Consider the following 6579-nt stretch of genomic DNA (forward strand, 5'->3'; position numbering starts at 1 on the left):
GGGCCCCAAATTTCCTATTTGCTTGGGGGGAAAACAGACAGCTGTGAATCAGGCCTGGAAGGCTCCTTAGAGATGATTTAATTTGATTCCTCCGTCTGACCCGCAGAGACAGGACGCCACAGCCCAGGGAGGTCAAGACTTTGGCTCAAGGTCCCCACATAGCAGACTCTCCAAACTGAGATGACAGCCAGACTCTCCCCATTTCTGGCCCTGCACTGCTTCCCTTTCCCCAGCACTGACTTGGAGGCTCCACGTTTATTCAGCAGTACGGAGGGGGAGCACAGGAAAAAGTAAAGACCTGTGAGGGACTGGGCCATGGGGACCACTGTCCACGTCCTCTACATGGCCCTGGTCCTCTACATGGCCCTGCCCAGGGCAGCATTCCCAGGGCACAGAGCCAGGGGAGGGGAGTCACCCTCCTACACTGCCAGAGGCCACCCTGGAAAAAGGCAGAGTCAGCAGCACTGGGGGCGGGGGACCACGCTGGCTGTTTCCGAGCCGGCTGGTTTAGAAAGGCTGAGAGGCTGAGGAAAGAGGGTGGAGAAGAAAGATGGATAGAGACAGAGAAGCAGGCAGGGGACCTGGCAGTGTCGTCCAGGGACGGCAGCATGCTTAGCAGCGTACACCCCACGCACACACTCAGCACCACTACGCAAAAGATAAAGCTGCGATCCAGGAAAAAGACGTGCAGGTTTGAACATGAGCTCCTTTGGCTGCCAGCCAGGTGATGGCCCAGAAAAGGGCTCTCTGTCCCCCCCCCACACCCCGCCCCCAGGGCCAGGCAGCTGGCTGGGGCACAGCAGATAAGAAAGTAGCATGCAGGATTACTACACTTATTTCCCTCCCACTCTCTTTCACCATCCCTGGAAATTCCTCCCTGTGGGCACCATCTCTGTTCTAGCTTGGATCTGAAATATTCCCCTAAACCTGGAGTGCTGAGGGCTTTGTCCCCAAGGCAGCAGTGTTCAGAGGGGGAGGTGGCTGGATCAGGAGGGCTCTGACCTCATCAGTGGGTTAAACCATGGACTGAGTCATAACAGAGGCGGACTGGGAGGTGGTGGGAATTTAGGAGGTGAGACCTTGTTGCATGCCCTTGGGACCACGTGTTGTTCCCAGCCCCTTCCTCTCTGGCTGTCTTTTCTTTCTGGTTCCCAGCTGCCACAAGGCCAGTCTGGCTCCACCACAACTTTCTGCCACATTCAGCCTTGCCTCAGGCCTTCAGGCACAGGGCCGACCAACCACGGACTGACACCTCTGCAACTGTGAGCCTCCCTTGTAGGTTGACGTTCTCAGAAAGCTAGCACAGTCCCCCCAGCCACCAGGGTCTCCTCCGCCAGTTAGGTAGTTTGGAGACAGCTCCAGCCCTGGGGCAGGCAAACCTGGGTTATGACTCAATACCATCTCCTTCTAGCTGTTTGACCTTGAGCAGGATTCCTCACTCCTCTGAGCTTTGGTGCCCCAGGGCCAGATGAACACCAGGACACCAAGACTGTGTGCCTGGTGAACAGCCAGTGGGGGTGCTCCATACTGACCCCCTCAGGCATCTCCCTGGCTGAGCCTTGAATATGATGAGGTGCACCCACCCTCCTCAGGTACACCCCAGTGTGAAAGCCTGGGGGTCTGGGATACCCTCACCCCTCTGGCACAGCCACCGTCAGCAAAGCCAAAACCGCAGCGCAGCGGCCCTGCGTCACGGCACCAAGACCAGAATCCCAGCCACACACACCACCCCTCTTCCAGAAGACAGTGACTCGAGGATCCAAGAGTCAGCTATGTAAACTGTGAAGGGCAGTCACAGATCTAATCTTTCAAGGTCAGACACCTATTTTAAAACTAAACAAAGGGAAACGCTAGCGCCATCTACTGGGTAGAGCCCCACACCCGCAGCCTGCGCCGTCCCCTGCTCAGGGGTGCCCTAACCCCGTCCTTAACCCTAACCTCAGTGCACCCTCAGCCCCCGCCCCCATTAGGGGAACGAAGGGGCAGGAACCGCTCGGGCGCCCATTCACTCGCCGTCTCCTCCACACCCCAGCGCTCCCCGCAGAGCGAGAGCATCCCTGTCCCCAGCAGCAACCCCTCGCCGCGGGGACCCAGGCACCCTTGGCATCCCCTAAACGGGACCCTCGCTACAAGGACGCGGCTGGCGGACAGCTCCTCGAGCCTAAACCCCTGAAACCCAAGGCCGCTAGAGAACCAAGAGCCGCTAGTGTACGAGGGAGGGGTCTTTGAGTGTCCAGAGTCTAGGTAAATCGGGCACAAGGAAACAAGGTCGAGGGCGACGGAGCAGGACCGAGTACAGCCGGAAAAAGGCGAGTCTGGCCGAGTCTCTAGCCGAGTCTTTCGCCGAATAGAGCCGAGCCTGGCCGAGAGAATCCGAGAGTGGCCGAATAGAGTCGAGGAGCGAAGGCAGGCCCTAATGTCTCGTAGCGCCCCCTGCAGGACAGAGAGAACAAAGCTAAGCAGGGCCACCTCTCCTCCCAGTGCCGGGACAGTCCTGCGGGAAGCCAGTGTGAAACCTGTTTTCCAGATGAAGAAACTAAGGTTCCAAGGCGTCCTCAGGCTAGCTCCAAGGCACTCACAGCTAAGAAGTGATAGAGTTGGGATCCAAACCTGACTGTGCGGCTGAGTGCCCATCCGCCACTGCACTCAGGTAAACAGGCGCTGTTTGCCTTGTTCTCCCCGTAACGGGGCCGTTTATTAGGACCGGGAAGCAAGGCGCCTTCTTGTCTGATGGTGGGAGCCGCGGCAGAAGCTCAGGCACAACTGTGGACCTGGGAGTGTTGACCAAATGCAGCCGCCAGCAGTCCCCATGAGCAAATATTGACACATTTCCTGGCTGTTAAAGCAGAAGGCAGAGCGGAGGCCCTGTGCTTCCCTTCCCCCGGGGAGCTCTGCCACGTGCACACCCCACCTCCACCCCAGCCTCAGTTTCCCCACCTTCTTCCAAGATGGTGGAAGAAGACATGGGCTGGTAGACAGTGGCTCAGAGAGCAAGGCTTCTGTGACCTGGGAGGACCGAGTGTGGCCCAGTACTTTGAGGTGATGTGAAAATAAAGGCTAGTGCGATCCTCTGCAGGTCATCCTTAGCCCGCTTCGGGTGGGGCCTGGGCTGCCCCCTGCCTGTGGGGTCTTCTTGGGGGCGTTGTCCACCACCAGGGCCACCAGGTTGCTGGCAGCTGTGGTCTCAGAGCTCTGAGCACTGCAGCGTCAGTGTCCACCCAGTCCCGATTTTCATAGTTTTTTTAAAACCATGGACCCTGGAGTAGGGGCTGGGAAAAGCGTTCTAAGTCACAGGGCCTCCTCCTAGCTGCTGTCAGAACCGGAAGGGCCTACACACTTCCCTGTGGACAGACACAAGCTCTCCCCTGGGAGCCCCTCCTACACCGCAGAAGGGTCCCGGCTTGGGTCAAAGCAGCGCCCTGTCTGACTGACCGTTCCACGGACCGGTGGCATGTGGAGCTCTGCTCTGTTTGCAAATATTAACTCATTCCAGTCACCTGACAACAGAAATATTTGCTTTCGTGTTCATCTCAAAGGAAACTGAGACACAGAGAGGTTAATTAACTGGCTCAAAGTCAAACGCAAATGGATGAGCCCGGACTCAAACCTCAGCTGTCCTCAAGTCCACGCACTTAACGCTGCTGTCATTTCTTTAGCACCTAGAAAGCAGGCCTTGCCCTTCTCTATCCTCAGCCTCTACAATGGGCAGCGAGCAAAAAATACTTGAATGAAGGGATGAACAGATTCAGCAGGACCTCTAGGGGCCCAGATGTGGCAGGGGGAGAATGGTATTTGTTTGCCTAAACAAAGTGCCACAAACTGGGCATCTTAAACAAAAATGTGTTTCCTCACAGTCCTGGAGGCTGGAGGTCCAAGGTCAAAGTGTCACTGGGGTTGCTTCCTTCCGAGGCCTCTAAGGAATCCGCTCCCTCCTCAGTCCTGGCTCCAGCAGTTTGTGGACAACCTCTGACATCCCCTGGCCCCGTTACCTTCGTGCTTACATGGGCTTCTTGTGACTGTGTCCAAATTGTCCGAACTGCACCTGCTTCTATTTTTTTTTTTCCAGTACTGGAGATCAGACCCAGGGCCTCCTACATGCTAGATAATCACTCAGCCACTGAGCTATATCCCCAACCCTTTTTAAAACTGTATTTTGAGCTGGGCATGGTGGTGCACACCTATTATCCCTGAGGTAGGAGGATCGCTGTGAGTTCGAGGCCTGCCTGGGCTACATAAGCAAGTTCAAGGCCAGCCTGCACTACGTAGTGAGACTGTCTCAAAAAATAAAACAAAAATTATACCTGAAGACAGAGTCTTGTTAAGTTGCTCAGGCTGGCCTTGAACTTGCAATCTTCCTGCCGTAGCCTCCGGAGTAGCTAGGCTTACAGATGTGTGTCACTGTGCCCTCCCATTTCCTTAAGGACAGTAAGTTGGATTGGATTCAGGGTCCATCCTACTCCAGGATGGGCTCATCTTAACTTCTTGTACCTGCTTCTTACATCCTACTTCCAAATAAGTTCACATCCTGAGATTTGGGAGTTAGAATTTCAACATTCAAATTTGGGAGGACACGATCCCGTCCCTAACAGAACTGAACTCCCTAGCTGGCCCTGCCTGACACAGCCTCTGCTCCAATGGGCCTCCCCGCTCCCTTTCTCCCTGGAGCACACTGTGTCCCTTGGCTTCAGGGCCTTAGCACACACGGGTCCCTCTGACGGCCACACTCAAGCTCAAACCTCTGTCTCCACACACCCCCACACTTTGCCCTCCAGAGCACACTGCACTCCTTCTCCACAGAGCCCAATGTAGTGAGTCACCCGCAACTACTTACAAGGGTACAGAACGAAAGGACCTGAACCTGGCCTAGGGCTGGCACCTGGCAGACAGTGGCTGTTTCCAAGACCTTTGTTAACTTGAACTATAGCGGGACAGGTAAGATAAACTGCCCAAGGCCACACACTAGATTTTCGGCAGCATGGAGCCCAGGGTCCTGGCCTCCTTGCTTTGGGTCCCTGACTTTTGGGGGTACCTGGCCCCCAGCCTTGTAATGGACTTGCCAAGGTTCTCATGGGGGCTGCCAGCGGCAGGCAGTGCCCCAAGGCCTTGGCAGGACAATGACCTTGCAGGATTCCAGGATGCTACTCATATGACAGCGTGGGGTTCCCATTGCCTTGAGAGTTTTCTTCTGTGTCTGAAGTGTCGTGCTGGCCAGGCTGTCACCTTCCTGTGGGACAGTGGCCTCTGTCATGCTTTCTAGGTGAGGAAGATCTTGAAGATCTGGGGGCTTTGGCATCCCCAGCCGCAGGTCCTGTGACTCCCAGCTCCTCTCCACATCACTGATGCTGACGCACAGAGTCCTGGTCCAGGGCCAGGTGGTCATGGGCTGTTGCCTGGCAACCGCTTCTGAGCAACAAGTTCAAGGTGAGGCCTCTTACCTTGAGTGGGAACCACTTCAATGACTGGAGTGGACTCAGGCAGGGTGGGTCATCACTGCCACTCCTCCCTGCTCAGACTCTCAGCCGGAGAGCCTCCCCTCATACTCAGCCCACAAGATGCCCGCAGCCCCAGATTCCAGTCCCAGTCCCCAAAGGAAGGTCCTCCTGCCCCACTCCCCTAACTCCTACACTTGTTTATTCAGGGTCAGCACGCACATGTGTGGGACAAGGATGAAAACACACACACATGCATGTGAGCATGTGCAGGCAGAGCCACCCAGTGTGGGGAAGGGCAGGGCTGTGGGACCCAGAGAAGGATCTGGCCCAGGCAGCCACACCCACATAATGCCCATGCCCAGGAGTCCCTCTACCCTCCCCCTACACACATGACCCAGCACATGTTCACAGCTAAGATGTCCTGAGCATCTAGTACACACCCAGCACTGTGCTCATACAAACCATGCACGTGGACGCACATCCCACCCAGCAGAAGCAGTGAGCCTGTGCGCAACCAGGCTGCTGGGGTAGCCTGGCCCACCTTCACTTGCCATGGTAGTCTGTCTTTGACCTACCTCCTACCCATTGGCCAGGCCAGACTCTCCATCATAGTCCCTTACTTTCTCTCTGGCTAGAAGGGTAGACACAGTGACCTATACTGACCAATCATAGCACCCTATAATCACATTGTCTTTAGAGATTGGCCCAAAGGACTTTCATGTGACGTAGTTGGAGCCAATCAGCTTTCTTCTATGAGATTTTGTAGTTGAATAATAGGAAGAAAAGTTATCTACTGCTTTTGGATGAGATCTGTAAGAATGTGGCCCTGGCCTGTCAAGGGTGTCTTTCAGGTCCTCAGAAGGACCTACTTTAGGAAGTTACATAAGAAAATGTCAGGATGCACAGAGTTCAAACATTCCCACACATTCACACCTATCTGGACACTCAACATCCAACCAAAGAATTGGCCCAGGCCACAGGTGTCATGTGTCACCATCTTTATTGACAAGAGCTAGGGGCAGAAGTAGCACAGGATTTCCTAACCAGCCTCCTGCTTCCCTTGCAAAACATTGGCCTCTGCCCAGGAGTCAGGAAGGTAGGGATAACTGGAGTGCCAGGCGTACCTTCTTCCTCCCTCCCTCTCATC

This window comes from Chinchilla lanigera, unplaced genomic scaffold (assembly GCF_000276665.1).
Source record: "Chinchilla lanigera isolate Chin_1 unplaced genomic scaffold, ChiLan1.0 scaffold00012, whole genome shotgun sequence".
Classification (NCBI taxonomy): Eukaryota; Metazoa; Chordata; class Mammalia; order Rodentia; family Chinchillidae; genus Chinchilla; species Chinchilla lanigera.